Source organism: Octodon degus, unplaced genomic scaffold, assembly GCF_000260255.1.
Source record: "Octodon degus isolate 3935 unplaced genomic scaffold, OctDeg1.0 scaffold00050, whole genome shotgun sequence".
In the NCBI taxonomy this organism is placed as follows: Eukaryota; Metazoa; Chordata; class Mammalia; order Rodentia; family Octodontidae; genus Octodon; species Octodon degus.
In genome coordinates this window covers 13,434,780-13,455,057 of record NW_004524626.1, presented here as the reverse complement: position 1 = coordinate 13,455,057, position 20,278 = coordinate 13,434,780, and the positions used below count along the sequence as shown (strand labels likewise).

The 20,278-nt window shown below is 35.4% G+C and overlaps 1 protein-coding gene and 1 pseudogene across 1 annotated transcript in view; both read left to right on the top strand.

The window, feature by feature from the left end:
• The window catches only part of LOC101563650 (zinc finger protein 699), a 959,136-nt gene that overhangs the window by 349,345 nt on the left and 589,513 nt on the right, over window positions 1-20,278 (top strand). The gene's annotated exons all lie outside the window — the stretch shown is intronic.
• Window positions 16,085-20,278, top strand: part of LOC101570405 — a 41,554-nt pseudogene continuing 37,360 nt past the window's right edge.

Genomic DNA, 20,278 nt, shown 5'->3' with positions numbered 1-20,278 from the left:
GGTTCCTGGAACTTGGAAGAAATTCCTACTCGGTGGGAAGGGTGGGGCAGGTAAGGTGGAGTCGTGGGGAGGCTGCCCAAGGGGGTGGGAGAGGGTCCTGCCTATGCTGCGCCTGGGCTGGGACTGGTCCCGCCCGCGCAGGGTAGCAGGAAGCTCTCCACACACTCACCAGACCTGGGCTAGGACTGGGTCTGCGGGTTTCCGGAAGTTGGCAGAAATTCTTACTCGGCATGAGGGGTAGGAGGCGGCCTGAGGGAGCGGGAGAGGGTCCGGCCCACGCTGCGCCTGGGCTGGGACTGGTCCCGCCAGCACAGGATAGCAGGAAGCTCTCCACACACTCCCCGGACCTGGGCTAGGACTGGGTCTGTGGGTTCCCGGAAGTCGGCAGAAATTCCTACTCCTCTGTAAAAAATTTAGAGAGGATATAATGCCTCTAGTTGTCAAAATCTTTAATGAAATTGAAAAGAGAAAAATACTCCTATTGTAATTTCTGCCAGCAAATATTACAGTGATACCAAAACAAAAGAAGAATGTAACATAAAAAACCTTGTAGGCCAATTTCTATAATGAAAACAGATGTAACAATTCTCAGTAAGATACTGGCAAAAAAAATGCAACTAAGATTCATTATATGAAAATCAGTAAATGTAACACATCATATCAACAGAAACAAAAAAACCCATATGATAATCTCAACAGATACAGAAAAATCATTTTGCAATATGCAATACCTGTTTATAACAAAAAACAGAAAATTAGAATAGATGGTCTTTTTCTCAATCTGATAGAAACTATCTTTGATGAAAAACCTGCCGGCATCTTACAAAATGTTCAAAACTAAAAGCTTTTAATATAAAATCAAGAACAAGACAAGGATACCCACCATCACCTCTCCTATTTAATATAGTTCTGGGAATATTAGCCAGAGGAATTAGACAGGAAAAAGAAACAAAAATGATGAAATATAGGAAAGGAAAAAGTTATCATTATGTGCAGAAGATATAGATCTCACATATTTCACCAAAAGTTTTCTAGGTTCAACAACAATATTCAGTCACACAGCTGAATAAAAGTCAACACTCAAAATTCAAAAGCATTTTTGTTTACAGAAAAACAAACTTAGAGATAAAGTATGGAAACCACACTTTTCACAAAAGCACCAAAAATGTGGTACTTAGGAATCCACCTCATATAATCTAAAAGATTTCTGCATTGAGAAATACAGTGAAAAGATATCAAAGAGGGTATCAGAAAATGGAAAAGTATCCCCTGCTAGTGGGTAGGAAGAACCAACATCAAAAATCTCACTATATGGCAAAAAATTTATGTAGATTTAATACAAACTCAATGAAAGTACTATTAAGATAACTCACATAAGTAGAGAAAATAATCTTAAAATTCATTAAGAACCTGAAGAGACCTAGAATAGCAAAACCAATTTGAGCAACAAAAGCAAAGCAGGTGACATTACAATCCTGGACTTGAAATTTTACTACACAGCTATTGTGATAAAAATTGGAAGTGAATTCGTCAAGCAATGGCCTTGATTCATCCAGATGGATGACACTGGCAAAAGATCTGCAAGCTGCTATACATGGTTTCAGGGTAAATCCTGAGGGGATTTGACAGACCTTGTCAGATATAAAAGTCACATTTTTAGTTATATAGGTTTTGCTTTTAACTTGGTCTTACCCATCCAACAGAGAAGTATAAACATGAGGTACAAAAAGTAAAGCCATATTAATATTCTGAGCTGTAAAAGGCTCAAGTCAAAAACTTCTGACAATTGACACTTCTACTGATAACCCTCTACTAAAAAATGGCAAGCAGAAAAGCTGGGAAACATGGCAGAGGCAAAACCATACATTTATATACACAAGATGGTTAAGGTAAAGATCCTAAGAGCCTCCATCACGTTTTTGAAATTAGCAGATAATTGTTAGGATTACCACACTGACTAACTGTATATGCAGATACCTGTGAACTAAACAACTGCACTGAGGATAGCAATATGTAACACTAGGGCCATGCTTGGAATGCCTGTCATTCCAGTCTTCTAAATGCATACACTTCTAAAGTCCTTTCAATTACTACTATACACCCTCTCAAGCAAATGTTTGCTTCAAAATAAAGGTAATAAAAGAAAACAAGAGACAAGAAAAAATGTCATAGGACTGTCCTACTACAATGTTGTATATGGCTAGATTTCTAAATTTCTGTGTAAATATGTTTAATTGTTTATTTCTATGTTTTATTTTTTATTTTGCTTTCACATTCAATAAGAAATTAAAGTATAGCATATCAGTGATTGATGGGAAATACCTGTTCCATGTAATGTCTAAAGCATTTGATATTCAAAGTGATGTTAAGCTCAAATGCCTATGATATGGGGTAATAATATCATGATGCTTCTTTTCTGGAGGGTTAACAAAATAAGGTTGCCGACCAAAAAATTAGAGAAATAGAAGGGCTGCAAGGAAAGCCAACATTTTGGCCCTAGATCTTCGATGTCAGTGAGGACTCAGGATGTAAGAGAACCTGTACTGTAACATCCTGTAACTCAGTGGTGTCCCAAATTTTCTGATCAAGGAGATTATGGGGCCACAGAGGAAAGTGATCAATGATGTAGAATGTGCTTAAGGAGAGTAGCCTGGAGAGAAAAAATTCTCTCAGGCTTTCACAGAAAGCAAATTGGTCAAGCAATGGTCATGACTCATTCACATGGCTGACACTGTCAAAAGGTCTACAAACTGTTCTACAGGGTTTCAGGGTTTCACATCTGAGGGGATATGACTAACCTTGTCAGATACAAAAGTAACATTTTTTGTTCTATAGATCTTGCTTTATCTTGGTCTTAATCACAGAAAAGTATAACAGCAGAAAAGTATAAACATAAGGTATAAAAAGTAAAGCCATATTAATATGCTGAACTGTAAAAGGCTCAAGTTAACAATTTCTGACATTGCCAGTCCTACAGATAACCCACTACGATTATGGACTACTGGACTATATTAGAATATTTTGCTGAATTGATGAGCCTACAATATGTAAATGGTAATGGAATACCTATCTCTGATAAAACTAAAGAAAAAAGGGAGATATAAATGAAGGGCCATTTTGTACTGATAAAAAAAATATATATGTATATATCTCCATATACAAAATTGTTAGGATAGATATACAGCTTATTGAGCTTTCTCTTAGCTCAATAAGAAAGATTTGTACTAATAGTGTTTAGACAAGATATTATGTCTGCATCTTGAACCATGAAGAACTACTTCGAAGATAACAATATGCAATGTATTAATTATTGTAACTGTCCTAATAACCTGTTTTGAAACGGTCTCATGGCTATTTCTTTTTCAATAAATTAAAACAAATTATATTATTACCCATAACAGAGGCAGTTGAGCTTAACATTACTATCTGTCTGAATATCAAATGTCTTAGAAATAAAATGGAATAGGTATATCCCAACGATCATTGACATTCTAAACTTTACCTATAGGATGAGAAAAAATTAAAATACCTATAGAATGAGAAAAAATTAAAATACCTATAGAATGAGAAAAAATACCTATAGAATACCTATAGAAATGAGAAAAATACCTACAGAATGAGAAAAATTTCTGTGTAAAACATTTTTATACAGAAATTTAGAAATATAACCATATACAACATTGTAGGAGGACAATCCTATGACATGATTTTTTGTCTCTTGTTTTCTTTTATTACCTTTTTTCTTTTGAAACACATGCGTCCTGGAGAGAGACTATGGCAATAATTGATATACAATTGGAAGCAGTACACATTTAGAAGACAAGAATGATAGTATTCGAAGTATGGTTTTAATATTACACATTGCTATCCTCAGTGTAGTTGCTTAGTTCACTGTTATCAACATATATAGTTAGTCAGGGTGAGAATTCTACCAATTAACTGCTAGCTTTAAAAACCTGATGGAGAGTCTTAGGACCATTGCCTTAAGCACCTTGTTTATATAAATATATTTTTTTACCTCTGTCATGTTTCCTACCTTTTCTACTTGCTCTCTGTTGTTTAATCCTTAAGTTCTCACTTTGCCTTTAACTGTGTTATACCTTTGAATTTTTATTTCTTCTTTTGAGTTCTTACACTATTGACACTATACAATATTTACACATATGGGTCTGATTTATTTCACTTATAAGTATATCTTCAAGTTGCATCCACTTATACATGAACGCTTCGAGTATATTAATATTTATACCTGTGTAGTACTCCATTGTATAAACACACAACACGTTTTTCATGCATTCCTCAGGTGTCGGGCTTTTTAGTTGTTTCCAAGATTGGCCATCACAAGTTGTGCTGCTATGAACATAGGCGCACATATATCACTGTGATATGATGTTTTCAGTCCTCTGGGGAAAATTCCCAGTAGGGGGATAGCTAGTTTGAATGGGCTTTGCAGTCCTACTTTTTAAAGGAGTCTCCACATTGATTGCAGAAGTCTACATTTGTTCCAGCAGTGAAGAAGGGTTTCTTTTTCCCCACAGCCTCTCCAACATTTGTTGTTATTTGATTTCTTTATGATAGCTATTCTTTCTAGGGTGAGATTGTATCTCAGTGTTATTTTCGTTTACATTTCACAGATGGTTATTGATATGGAGCATTTTTTCATGTACTTATTAGTGTCTAGTATTTCTTCCTCTGAGAAGTGTGTGTACATCTTGGATGTCCATTTCTGGACAGGGTCTTTACACTTTGGAGTCCTAATGTTTTTTAGTTCATTATGAATTGCAGATAGAAGACAACTGTCTAAATGCTTATTATTTTTTTCTGAATTTGTGGGTTTCCTTTTCACTCTATTGATAAATTCTTTTGACTTGCAAAAACAACTTAATAAATGAAGGTCCTAGTTGTTAATTCTGTCAAGTAATTCATGTGAAGTTTGATTTTTGTTCATGAACTGTTTCCCTCTTTGTCTTCAAGATATCCTCCTAATTCCTTTTCCATTAGATTTAGTGTTTCTGTTTTAGTCTTGAGATCTTTAAACCATTTTAATATTCGTTCAATGCATGATGATACACCTGAGTCAAGTTTTAGTTTTCAGTTTCTAGAAAGCCAGTTTTTGTAGCACCATTTGTAAAAGAGACTATCTTTCCTTCAGCCAGCATGTTTGGGCCCTTTGTTGAAGATAACGTGGCTGACTGTGTTTATTGTTGCTTGTGCATCTTCTAATCTATTCTATTGATCCTCACGTCTATTTTTTTTTTTTGCAAATACCATGATGATTTTATCACAATAGCTTTGTAGTATATTTGCAAGTCAGGAATTGTAATGACTCCTGCCTTGTCTTTATTGCCCAGGATTGCCTTTTTTAGTCTAGGTCTTTTCTGGTTCCAAATAAATTTTAGGAATGATTTCTCTAGCTCTGTGAGGTATGTTGGTGGTAGTTTGATAGGGATTGCATTAAATCTATGCAGCATTTTTAGGAGTATGGCCATCTTCACGATGTTGGTTCTTCCTATCCAGGAGCATGGAATATCTTTCCATTTTCTGAAATCCCCTATGATCACGTTTTTCAGAGTACTGCAATTTTGATTGTATAGATCATTTATGCCTTTTGTTACATTCCTTCCTAAGTATTTCATTTTCCGTGGTGCTATTGTAAAAGATATTTTTTCTGTAATTTCCCTTCCAGTGTGTTTGTTATCTGTATCAAAGAAAGCTATTGACTTTTGGGTATTGACTTTATAACCTGCTATGCTACTGAATTTGCGTATTACTTCTAGTATCTTCTTGGTGCAGTTTTTGGGGCCTTGCAAATACAGTATCATGTCATCTGCATATAATGACAGTATAACTTCTTTACCTATTCTTATTCATTTTATTTTTCTCTCTTGTCTAATAGCTATAGATAATGGTTCCAGAAACCTACTGAATAGGAGTGATAATGGGGGACATCCTTGTCTTGTACCTGATGTAAGAGTAAAAGATTTCAGTTTTTCCTCATTTACAATTATGTTAGCCATTGGGTGGTCATAGATGGCTTTCATCACATTCAAGTGGAGGCCATCTATTCCAATTTTCTGTCGGGCTTTGAACATGAATGAGTGTTCGACTTTGTCAAAAGCCATTTCTGCATCAATTTAGATGATCAAGTGGTTTTGGGATTTGGCTGTATTGATATAGTGTATTACATTTATAGATTTGCACATATTGAACCATCCTTGCATCTCTGGGATAAATCCTACCTGGTCATAATATATAATCTTCATGATGACCTGCTGTATTCTATTTCCTAGGATTTTATTGATGATTTTGTATGTATTTTCATGATGGAGATAGGCCCATAGTTTTTTTTTTAGTTGCGTCTTTCCCTGGTTTTTGGTATCAGTATAATACTTGCTTCCAGGAATGATTTTGGGACAATTGTCTCCTTTTCAATTTCATTCAAGAGTTTGAGGACTATTGGGATTATATCTTCTGTAAATTTCTGGTAGAATTCAGCTGTGAATCCATCAGGACCTGAACTTTTCTTTGTCGGTAGGTTTTTTTTTTTTAATACATTTTGTATTTCATTGGTTGTTATTGGGGTATTTAGAGTTCTTATATCTTCTTGATTCAGTTTTGCTAATTTTTACAAATTACCCTTTTTAGGAATATGTTCATTTCTCCTGTGTCTTCAAATCTGTGAGAGTGAAGATTCTCAATGTAGCTTTTGATGATGTTCTGAATATCCACTGAGTCTGTGTTAATTTCACCTTTTTCATTCCTTATTGCTTTAATTTGACTTTCTCTTTCCTCCTTTTGAGAAGGTTAGCTAGGGGTTTATCAATTTTATTTAATCTTTCAAAGAACCAGCTTTTTGATTTGTTAATTCTTTGTATTGTTTTCTTCATCTCAGTTGCATGAATTTCTGTTTTAATATTTATAATTTCCTCCCGTCTTTGGACTTTGAGTTTATTGTGCTATTTCTTGTCTAGATGTTTGCGTTTCAGCATTAAGGTATTTATTTGTTCCTGTTGTGTTTTCCTAATGTGTGAGTTCACAGCTATAAATTTCCTTCTAAGAAATGCTTTCATGGCATCCCATAGATTCTGACATGTATGCTTGAATTTTCATTGAATTGTAGATACTGTTTAATGTCTTGTTTATTTTCATCTGTAACCAATTGGTTGCTGAGATGAGTGTTCTTTAATTCCAATGCATTTATTGAGTTTTTGTGGTTCCTTTTATAATTTACTTCCAGTTTCACTGCACCAAGCTCAGATAATATGCTGTGGATAATTTCTGTTTTCATGGATATCCTTAAACATGACATATAGATTAATATATGATCTATTATAGAAAATGTCCTATGTGCAGCTGAAAAAATGTGTATTCAGATGTGGTTGGGTGTAACACTCCATATATTTCTACTAAGTCCATTTGTTCCTAGCTCTGGTTCAGTTGTGCTTCTTCTTTCCTAATTTTTTTCTGCTTGATCTATAGTATTGGGATAAGGGAGTGTTAAGTTCTCCTGTTAAAGATGTGGTATTGCATATTAAATTTTTCATGTTCATTAAGATTTGTCTTACATAGTTGGGTGTGCCTGTGTTTGGTGTGTACATATTTATGAGTGTTACCTCTTCCTCTTGAATTTTTCCCCTAACAAGCATGTAGTGGACTTCTTTATTTCATTTGATCATTCTTGTTTTAATTTAAGCCTGTCTGTGAAATGGATTCTGCCACTGTTTTTTTCTAAGGTGCTAGGGCATATAGTATTTTGTTCTATGCTTTGATTTTCAGTCTATGAATTTCTTTATGGCTTAAGTGTGTTTCTTGTTAATAGCATATAATTGGATTTTACTTCACAATCAACTGTGCCAGTCTATTTCTTTTAATTGGTGACTTGAGTCCATTTATATTTATGGTTATAATTGAGATGTATTGGCTTATTATTGCCATCTTATTTACCTTTTGTTGTTTACCCCTTTTGCCTGTGTTTAATTGTTTGCCCTATTTGGTATGTTCTTTCTGCTCTCATTCTCGGAATTGTGGTCATTCTGTTCCCTCTCTAGAACATCTTTTAGTAATCTGTGTAGGATTGGCTTTGTCAATGAAATTGCTTAGTTGTTCTTTGTCAGGGAAGTATTTCACTTCTCCAGCAAACTTGAAAGAGTTTTGCAGGATATAGCTGTCTGGGCTACAGTTTGTTTTCATGGAGGATTTGAAGTACTCTGCTCCATCCTCTTCTTGACTTGGTGGTTTGTGAAGAGAAATCTGCCATTATTTTGATGGGTTTCCCTGTAAATATGATCTGTTGCTTTTTTCTAGTGGCTTTTAGTATATTATTGTTGTGCCGGATTTTGGGGATCTTGACTATTATATGTCTGGGTGTAGTTTTAATTGGATTGACTCCTATTTTCTCATTGATACCTATTATTCTCATGTTATTCTTCTTCACATCGTCTTGCAGATGTTGAATTATTTTATCCTGCATCCTAGTTGCTTTTAAGATAGCTTTTCTTAACTTTTCACTATCCACAATTGTGTTTTCAAGATCTGAAATTCTATCTTCATTTTCTTTCCAACAGTTATACTAGCTATTGTTTGAGATTCTAATTTCCTGTATATCTCTTTGAATCTGCTTCTTGCATTCAACTTCTTTTCCAAATTGCTGTTTCAAGGATTCATTCATTTTTCTATTCTCTTCTATTTTTTATTAGTGTCTTCTTTAAAAGCACTCAGTAATTCTTTCATTATAGTTATCATTTGTTTTATTACTTCAGAGATTTTTTCTGATGTGAATTCTATACTTTTCTGCTGTTCTTTCATTACTTTAGACGCTATTAATTCAGACATTGGCTGCGTGATTCCCAATTTCTTCTATGATAATGTCTCCTGTATTTGTTCTGAGTGGGCTCAAGGCCTGGGCCTGCATTTTTCTCCTTCCCTCTGTCATTTTCTATAGCACTGTCCTCTGACCTTTGGTGTAGAGCTTTGGTGCAGTTTTAACTTTAGCATCTACTAAAATTCTTAACAGAGAGAGATTATATGCTTAAGGCAGTTATAGTTTTGTATTCACAGAACTACAATTGGGAACATTAATAATAGGTGGTGATATTGATCAATTGATAAACTTTTGTAACTAATCGGTTTATATTTTATTTTTTTATATTAAATCACTTTAATGGTTTATATTTTAGACAGCAAGAGCAAAAATTATGTCTGTGTAGCTAAGCAGATATTAAATTGAGAATTTGCATTGAAGCCAGTTCCCCTATGTTCTTTCTGATCACTTCCCCTTAATGTACCTGAGGTTTTCCAGGCAGACTTGTTCACCCAGTTACCTGTTGCCAACTCTGTAGATCAAGAAAGAAAGAATGAGGACACTCTCATAGATCTGGCTTCAGCAAAGTGTCTCAGCTTACCGGTTCTGGATATCCCAAGTTTGAACTCTTCCAGATGTGCCTGGCTTTTGTCTGGTTGCTGTGCTCTTCTTTTTCCTGCTGCAGCCCATAGAAGTGAATCTGCTTTGCCCCTCTTTCAAGGTGTTCTGTTCCTGGATTAGCCAAGTGGTTCTGGACCCTGGTCTCTCTCCACAGTCTTCATCCTCAGAGTTTCCCACCAAGCCTGTCTGATAGAGGAGGTTCCTGAAACTGTGCAGGTGGTCTCACATCCAGGCCAGGCCTGGTGCAGTGGAGCAGAAGGTCTCACACACATGTTGGGCCTGGTCTGGGTCTGGAGCAGATCCCTGGCTTGTTTGATTTTCAGAATCATGAACAGGGAAACGCTCAAGCAAGGAAAACTTTGTTGGGGTTAATTTATCATTTTAATAATTTTAAGTACAAATGTAATGGTATTGATAATGTTTCCACTGTTCTGAAACCATCATAAACCTCTCCTTCAATTTCTTTTTATCCATACAAAGTGAAACTTCATACTCATTTTAACTATCTTCCATTTGTTTCCTCCTTGCAAACCCAAATTCTTGGGCTGGATGGAGAATCTAAGATGGGCATCAACAGAACTTGGATGGAGAAGAGTGACAGAGAGAAGCAGTAGGATTTAAGGAAATGATCCTCTGCAGTTCTCCCAGAGTAGTATGGAGTTACCAGAAAGAAGCAGCTGCAGATATTTCCATAGAGGAAAGAGGAAAAGGACTAGAGCAGCCCTCACAAAAAACAATAGAGGTCAAGATGCTTGATCATTCTCTGTCCGTTCATTACCACAAACCACTGAAGGTGTCCAATCATGGGAAAGAGACAAAAACATTCACCTGATCACACAGAAACTCAACTCAATGAACAAAATTGTGGCTGCACAGATATCAGAGCTAGGTGCTTTTTAAAAAATTTATTTATTTATTTATTTATTTATTTAGAGTGTGTGTGGCCAGCTCAGCCCACCAGTGGGCGGGGCTGTCTGGCATGTGGTCCTGGGGTATTGAACCGAGGTCCCTGTGCTTTGTTTAGCTTAGCTTGTTCTAAGTGGGTGCTTTAGACCACTAAGCCATCTCACCAGCCCTAGGTGCATTGTTAAACCAAGAGGGTATTCTTTTTTGTGTCTTTTTGGGAGTGTTCTTTTATGCTTTTCTCCTTCTCCTTTCATCTAGAATATATATATATATATATATATATATATATATATATATATATAGAGAGAGAGAGAGAGAGAGAGAGAGAGAGAGAGAGAACATCAGGAAATATCGAATGTCAATAATGCTCAAAATTTCTCATGAAACTAAAGGGAAAGATCATTAAGGAGCTCATTCCTGAAAGCAAGCATTCTGACACCAAGCTTGGTCAAGCACCTAATGAAACAGTAAACTACAAGTTGGTTTCCTTAATGTACATAGTTAAAAAGTTTGGGATGTATACTTGTAAACAGAATAGACTTAAATATTAAAAGGGTCATGTTCCACGGCTGCCTTGGTGAACAAAAACTCCAAAACAACAACCTGGATCTGGTGGTAGATTTAATTACATCAACTGGCACTGAAAAGGATCATTCCCAGAATATCAGGTCCCAATCTCTGATAGTCAAGGGACTTTATATGATGCAAAAGCATGAGGAACAAAAGCAAGACACACAATGGCCTGGCAGTTCTCTGATTAACTACCAAGATGAAGTCATCAGTTCCAAAGGTAGATTAATGATCATCAGTTCAAGAAGCTTGCTAAAATGGAAAAAAACAGGCACCCTATATGTTTGGTAGTATTTTGCTGGCTACAGAGGTCAAGAAAGTAATTATAATGCCAAGGGGCAGTTACAAATCTAGGCAGTTTCCAAAGAATATTGTTTTGATAACAGCAATTTCTCTTCTACAATTTTTCCTTTTCATGACTATGTTGGGATCATCCAGGGATGCAACTGTGGTTCAACACAATTAAGTCAATAAGCATAATACATTATATAAACAGGAGCAAATTAAAAATCACATGATTCTCTCAGTAGATTTCTACAAATCCTTTGCAAAGATAAAGGTGTATTTTTCATAATAACCCTGAAAATAAATTAAGACCTTAATTTAAACTGATAAAAGCCATTTATGAAACATTCCCTTCAATCATATTAAATGAGGGGATACGCTGAAGTTAGGAACAAGAAAAAATGTTTAACTCACACTAATCCTGTTGAATAGAGTAGTCAAAAATGAGCCAGAACAATCAGCCAAGATAAATGAAAAGGGCATTGATAGAAATGGATGCAGTCAAACTATTCTTATTCACCTTGACATGATGCTTTACACTGAAGAAAAAAACCTCCACTGGAAGAGTCATATAATTTTTTAATGTATTTAGTACAGGGTCTACAGTTTCTACAGGGTTTCACTACACAGATCGGACTTGTAGTGATCTTCATGTTTTCAGCCTGCCAATGCTGGGATTACAGGCATGCATCACCACACCCAGTCTCAATCACCATCTCAGAGTGCACCGGGGGTGGGGCCAGCAGGGCATGCCATGGATCTAAACCCTGCCCCCTGCATCTGCCTAAGCAGGTGCTTTAACCAGCTAAGCTATCTGACTAGCCAAAAGAGTCTTATAATTAATGAACAAATGCAACAAAGTGGAAAGATATAAAAACCAATACCAAAAACTCAATACTGTTCCTGTATAGCAACAAAGGACCCACTGAGAAAGAAAGAAGGAAAACCATCATGTTTGCTGAACTTTAGAATAATTATAGACAAGAACTAGCATGACTGAGGCTATGAAAAATCTATGTAAGTATAAATAGTTTAAAGAGCAAAATAAAAGATGTTAGGAAATAGATAAATAAACATAGAAATGAGAATGAAGATGGAGATGGCAAAAGCCAAGAATGAGGGAGGAAGAGGAAGTGGAAGTACAATGATCAAGAGTCCGTGTGGGTGAACAAGTTCCTCATGATGAATATATTCATGTGTATAATGTGTATGACAAACACTAATAATTTTTAGAAAGTCTTTAAAAATTTTAAATTACATAAAATATGTATCAACAATCTTAATAATGAAGGAATGCAAAAGAACATAAAAATATGTATATATATAGAGAGAGAGAGAGAGAGAGAGAGAGAGAGAGAGAGAGAGAGAGAGAGAGAGAGAGAGAGAGAGAGAGAGAGAGAGAATTTACATCAACATGGGTGAATTGGAAGAAAATGTGTTAAAGGGGCCAGGGAGATGGCTCAGTAGAATAAGCACTTCCCTGGCAAATGCAAAGGCCTGAGTTCAATCCCAGGTTCTGCCAAAAAAATGTGTTAAGTGAAATATAGCTGCAGAAAGATAAACATTTAATGATCTATATGATCAATAAGTGAAATAAAGTATGATGATTAGTAACAGATATTAGCAGTGCTAGCAACATGTTAGGTCAAGTATAGAAATTTCCAGTTAGATATGAGGAATAAATTCAAAACACAAATTTTTAAACATAATAAATATATTTAATGATGCTCTATTGCATCAAGTGTTCTACTCACAAAAATGAAAACTACATGAGGTGATGTATATGTTAATTTTCCAAATTTAATCATTTCACTGGGAATACTACTTTTTTGTGTGGTACCAGGAATTGAACTCAGGACACTATGCTTGCCAGGCAAGCTCCTATCTACTGATCTATCTCTCCAGCCCCCAAGAATAATTCTTCTAAACATCAGGTTGTACATGGTAAGCTCATACCATTTTGTCTAACAAAGACAAATACATTTGAGAAGTGAAAAAAGATTTCCCTTTCATAGCATTGTTTTTTTAATTTTTATTTATTTATTTATTTGTGTGTGTGTGTGTGTGTGTGTGTGTGTGTCCATCACAGCCCACGAGGGGGCGGGGCTGGCTGGCATGTGGTGCTGGGGGATTGAACCACGGTCCTTGTGCTTGGCTAAGCTTGTTCTAAGTAGGTGCTTTAGACCACTGAGCCATCTCACCAGCCCTTCATAGCATTATGAGCACCAAATGACCCAAAAAATCTCCAAAGCATCTTCTAAAGAGTGTATCTAGCATGTTTTTCCTGTGGTTGGCTCCTTGAATAATTTGAACACAGCTTATAGAAAATCATATGCCTTTCAAATGAAATTAAAGAAACAGATTAATTCCCTGGAGGAAATAAATTTATCTTTCTTCTTGTTACCTACATAGACTCAAAATAGATAGAAAATTTTCCATTCTTCTATATTTGTTGTACCCCAGGGATCTAAACTGTTTGGAGAATAGATAGATAATGGCACAATTTCTTTAATTAGGATCGTTAAGGATTCATAAGGTGAGACACTAGGAACCAGAAACATATCCTGTTTCCCTTTAGCTGTATTTCTCTGGCTTTATCAGCTGGGCCTCCTGAGAAGCACCCATGGAGAAAAGAAAGTGCCCGAGGTAACCTTCAGACAGAGCGCTGTGTGAGAGTAGGTAGGTGCAGAGAAAAGACCTGAGAATGCGGAAATCCCATACTTCATTCCAAAACAGAAACGAGCTCCTTGGGTTTTGAGGGATTTTATTTTCCATTGAGTCTTACTTGCAGCTATGCTTTGGTTTACTTTATTCCCACTTTGGAGCCAAGAACATGCCTTCAAAATTAGTTATCAGTCTGGTAAGGTCCTAACGCTTCTCCATATCTTCTTTTTTTTTTCAAGCCATGACCATTTGATTCAGATCAATAAATTTGTGATGCACACCTAACATACAGCCTTCTTATAGTATTTAACTGCAAATAAAGTTTCTTTTCAGGGTATCAGTGCAATGAAGTTGGAATTAACTAAATAAACTTCTAATTCCATTCTTAAAGTATTATCAATAGACTACATTGAGAATAAACATAAACATTACTTTTTTAGGACTGACTTCTGTAACATTTTCTTCATCCAATTACATGTTCATTAACTACTTCATCAAATATCTATTATGTACAAGATATTGTGTACTTTATTCCAAATTTGGCCACGATTTTATTTTGTAATCCCATCTCATTTTTACCAGAAAATTTGACTTTCTGGGAGCCTTTTCTACTTCCATTAAAATTACTCCAGTTTTAATATAAGAATTTTTTGCTTATTGTTTCAAAACAACCATGTTTGATCAGGTATGGAAATGAAGTTGGCATTTTACTTTTACAATCTCTGCTCATGATCCTCCACACATATATGCTTTTTAAATTTTCTCAAATGCATTTTTCAATTGGGATTTTAGTTAGAACTTATATTCAAGGGCTAGGGAGATAGCTCAGTAGAATAAACGCTTGCCTGGAAAGTGCAGGGTCCTGAATTCAATCCCTAGTTCAAATATATATATATATATTCATTGACTTTCTTTTCTCAGTTTAATTCTGTTAATGAATGCTTTTATGTTAAGCAAGCTTGTGGCCTAGGATTAGTCTGTTCTTTTTTATTATGTGTCCTCCTGGGTAAGAATGTTCTGAAGGAAGGTGCCATCCAGAACTTCCTTAACCAGAAATGGTGCACGGAAGCCAAAAGAGACAATCAGCCTGCGATGTTCGTATTGATCTGAGTCCCACCTTGGATGGCAACCAGAATTGAAGAGAGTATTGCTAAGTTACATGTGTCAAACACTTTTTTACTGAAATGATAAGAAAGGAAGTTCACATTTATGAAAAGCCGATTATATCCTAGGAGTGAAAAAGTAAATTAGACCATCACATGTAATTTTCCTTCAACCCTGCCACATAGTGAGTATGTACCCTCCTGCTGTAGTGGTGGCCTACTGGCAGGTAAGAGAGTTTCAATAACTTTTTCAAGGTCACAGATATGTTTCACTAACATCCAGTGCCAAGAATTCTGACTCAAAAACCCAATTTTACAATGGGAAACTTACTTTTTCAAAATTAATATTAAAATTCAGTAATAATAGCAGCTATTATTTACTGAGACAGTTACTACACAGGAAGAATTTTTTAAACCTTAGAAAAATTAACAGCAATAAGTACATTTTTATAACAAAACAAAAGGCATGCAGTGCCACAGAGATAACGCTCTGCTGTAAGTACCTGCCTATGTAGGCTCAAGGACCCTGGTTTGATCATTCCTATTGAGTACCTCGCCAGCCTCGTCCTAAATGTGTCAAGCTGGCCACCAAGACTGGGCATGGTGGCATATGCCTATAATCTCAGGGCTGGGGAGGCTGAAGTAGAATGATCACTACAAGACCGAGCTATGGAGTGAGATGAGATACCAATACATAATGCTATAAAGGGGGCAATCAGAGTTAACTTTCAAATCTGTATGAAGTTCCAGGTGATAGAAGCAACATTCCTTGTGTTAAAAAGCCATGTTACATACAGCACTATAGAGATTATCAACTAAATATACATAAAATAAAGGTATCCTAAATATACATTTTAGAAAGGTAGTATCAAATCTAACCCTTATTGAGTTAAAATGAGGATTTGGGTGATGTAAGGAGAGAACATTGCAAAATTAGATGAGTGATGGATCATCACAAGTGTCTGAAAGAGAGATGAGCTACCCTTTGATTGACTGAAATGCTATTACAGGTACACACCAATAAAAGGGGAGCAGTGTTTTCATTAGTGAAATTATAAAATGGGAAATAACTGCAATAATATCTGGCTGTGCTTTCAAAATTACTTTTTCTTCTGTCACAGCAGATTCACATGATATGGAAACTGAAAACTACACAGGAGAATCACAGTTCATTCTCCTGGGACTCTCACAGGATCCAGAACTGCAGCCCATCCTCTTTGGGCTATTCCTCTCCATGTATCTGGTCACAGTGCTTGGGAATCTGTTCATCATCCTGGCTGTCATCTATGACCCCCAGCTCCATACTCCCATGTACTTCTTTCTCTCCAACCTCTCGTTTGTTGACCTCTGCTTTGCCTCTACAACAGTACCGAAGATGCTGCTGAATATTTACACACACAACAAAGGTATTTTGTACACAGAGTGCCTTGCACAGATATATCTATTTTTGGTTTTTGGGGGAATGGATAATTTACTGCTGTCCATAATGGCATATGACCGCTTTGTGGCCATCTGCCATCCCTTGAAATATGTGACCATCATGAACCCCAATGTCTGTGTTTGCTTAGTTCTGATATCATGGCTCATCATGTTCCTGGTCTCCCTGCTTCATATTCTACTAATCAAGCAGCTGACTTTTTCCATAAACACTGAAATCCCTCATTTCTTTTGTGAACTAGCTCAGATTCTCAAGGTGGCCAAGTCAAATGCCATTGCTAATGTCAACATTATCCTGCTGTATTTTTCAACTGCTCTGCTGGGAGTGTGTCCCATCACTGGGATCCTCTTCTCATACTCTCAGATTGTATCCTCCTTAATGAAGATGTCCTCCACAGAAAGCAAATTTAAAGCATTTTCCACATGTGGGTCTCACCTCTGTGTGGTCTCCTTGTTCTATGGAACAGGACTTGGGGTTTTCCTCAGTTCTGCCGGGACCCATTCTTCCCCTGGCAGCTCTGTTGCCTCTGTGATGTACACTGTGGTGACCCCCATGCTGAACCCCTACATCTACAGCCTGAAGAACAAGGATATGAAGGGGGCCCTGAGAAGACTCCTTGACAGAGCAGCCTCTTGTCATTAATGGCTGCTGATCTAGAATTAAAGGGATATTGTGAACTCTGAGCAAATGCTGTGAATGTGCTAATCCTGGATCTTTTTTTTTCCTAAATGACATCCTTACATTCTTGTATATTCCAAGAGCCTACGACATTGCATTTTACATTATTCCAATTTTTCATTCTCCACAACACACTCAGAAGCTTTCTTTGAAAATTCTCTTCTTTATGCATACTTCATAAATTTGCAAGTTTTCTTATAGACATTCCTGACATTTCCAACATGTCAGGTACTGATATCTATTGCTGAAATTCTTCTATCAAAAGTTTTACCTAAATACTAGTGTGTATTGTAATCCGCTTTTATTTTTGTGTATTGTGAGAAAAAATGGAATGAAAACGATCACAGAAAATTTTTTCCCAAACTGAACTATACTTCTGAATTTGACTGACTTCATACTGGAGAGATTTCTTTATTATTTTTTTTTTTTTACTTTTGATTTTTTTAAACTTTATTTTCAGGAGTAAAAACAAAGGTAAAACAGCAAAAACAAAGACGAAAACAGAATAACATATAAGCATACATGTGTTACAGATTTTCATAACAAGTATAGCTAATTTACAATGGTTGATATACTATGTATTGTTATCAAATCTATTACTAAGATTAATAGATATAGTTATGTATGAGTTAACATATGATTGAATATTACCGCTTGCTTTCAAGAAACCTTAAATTTTGTTATTTCTCTTTTTTCTTTGCTTTACCCATTTTTAAAATTTATTTTAAAGACAGTATAGTAAAAATTGAGTTGTATTTGTACAACATATTAGTCAACAACAAACATCTAAACATGCAATAACATAAAAAATCTTATATCCTTTTCATTGCATTATGCAACTGAAATGAGGATATAGAATAAGAAAATTAAAGTAAGATGAACAAAGAACAGATGTGGTTGCCTGTGGTCGTGAGAGGAACAAATTTAATGAGCGATTTCTTTGAACGAATTCCTCACATTCATTCAATTTCTGAATAGAAGAAACCGAGAATGGGGTATATGGTTGTCTGGAACTTGATAATCAGCCCACATTCTTACCTTTGCTATCTCACTTTCATGAGAACAAAGACTGGACTTCTTCCATTTAAAGTCACTTTGTTCATTTACATCATAGTAAGACAACGCCTAGGGTAACCCTGAAATATCATATTTTGTGTAATTCTTGCTTTGATCCTTATTTCTTTTTTGTTTTTCTTTCTTCCTCTTCCTTTACCTTTTCTGTTTTCTTTCTTTCTTTCTCTTTTGCATTATAGCTTTTTTATTGGCTAATGTTAACAGGCAATTACCTTTTATGGGATAATAGTATCCCACTGTATGTGTGTACAGACACGGTTCTTCCATCCATGTGTTGATGAACATTTGGTTAATGCTCACCATCCACTGTTTTTGAAATCTTCTACTGTGAATATGCATACACACTTAGTTTTAGTAGTCTTCTTCTACATAATGATGTTTGAATCAATTACAATTATTTTAGATGGGTTTTCTGGCCTGGGGTGATAGCTCAGTAGAATAAGCATTTGCCTGGTAAGTGTGGAGTCTTGAGTACAATCCCCATTACCGCAAAAAATTAAATAAATAAATAAATAAATAAATAAATAGATAGATGGGTTTTCCCATAACATTATAACACCCACTGATGCCCTCATCAGTTTGTGTGTGTATGCTGTATATTGAAAACACAATGAACAAATAACCTTAACAATGTTTCTAACCATATTCTGGTTGTTAAGTTGCAAATAACTGCACTTGCTTTAATTATATGCTGATATATCTAGACATGTACTTAAAAGTTCATAAAATTATCGCATGTTGAAATTTTTATACTGAACTGGCAAATGACTTATATTTCATATTCTTTCTGTAATAGGAATCAAAATATCTAATATTTCCAAAAATGTAAAATTATTCATATTTTATATCCTTGTAAATACTTATTTTTAATTTTAATAAAACCATGGTCCCTACTGGATGTGAAGCAATATTTCATTGTGTTTCTGCGTTTACTTTGTGTTTACAAGTTTTACTTTCCACTAGAACATATTTTCAGTTCACAATGATTATATTCCCAGTGGGAATCTGGTGCATGTGCATAATGTTTTCATTCTTTCTTTATTCTTTAAAACTTCTCTCCCTCCTTACTGACCCTATAACTTCCTATAAAGAAAGAAACAGTCATTTGAAAGGAAAAAACAGAGACTATGATACTGTAAAATAAATCAAGTACACAAGCTTAAATACTTCACCCTTTCTCTTATACAAAAATTTCAAGTATAAATAAGAAGAAAATAAAAATTAGATACTAGGAAATAAATGGCAGATCTTTTGCAAAAGGCAACCAGCAGACTTTAATTTCCTCAGGATTCATAAAACACCTATTCTGGTATTTATTGGCAGTTTGTAGAGTCTGTGGAGAAAAGGCCTGTGAAGTGTCTTTGTTCATGTTTAAGTAGTGCATTGTGCACTTTTACTTCTCATCTATAAGTTTTCTTTGTGTGTTCTGGATATTTGGCACTTATCAGATGTGACCTGTATAAACATACCTCCCCTCTTATGTGTTGTCTTTCCATGTATCTCAAGTACACGTCCATTTTTATAAACTATACTATTCATGATATAAAATAGATCTCTTGAAATAATTGCTCCTGCTCATATTTGAGTCTTTCCAAAGTATCTACAGAGTTACTTTACCTTATAAATAGCTGTTTGCACTTTTTCTTTTGCCTGGTTCCTTTTATACATCTATCAAAAACTTGGATCACAAGTGATTTGTCCTTCAAGACAAATATTTCTAATGAATTTCAATTGATAAAAGAAAAATCTTTTGCAATATGAGAATAAATTGGACCAAGGGAAGGTGACCAGATGGAATGTAGGGAAATTAATTTAAATGCGAGATTCCAATTTACTATCTCTTTAGTTATATAGTCTTAATCGTTGCCTTAAAATACAAACCCATTTGTTAAAACTGTTGGTCAATTGCTAAATCTCACTAACCAATATTTTATTCAGGCATTGCTATTTTTTTCTTCTTTCTTTCCATAGTTTTATTAAGAGACAAATAGCAATGAGGCACTTTCAAAACAAATTCGTAAGGCAGTCCCAATAATTAACACATTGCATACTCTCGTCCTACTGATTATTTGCTGTACAAGATGCAGACAAGATATCCTATTTGCAAACACTATTAGAACAAATCCCTCTACTCATTAA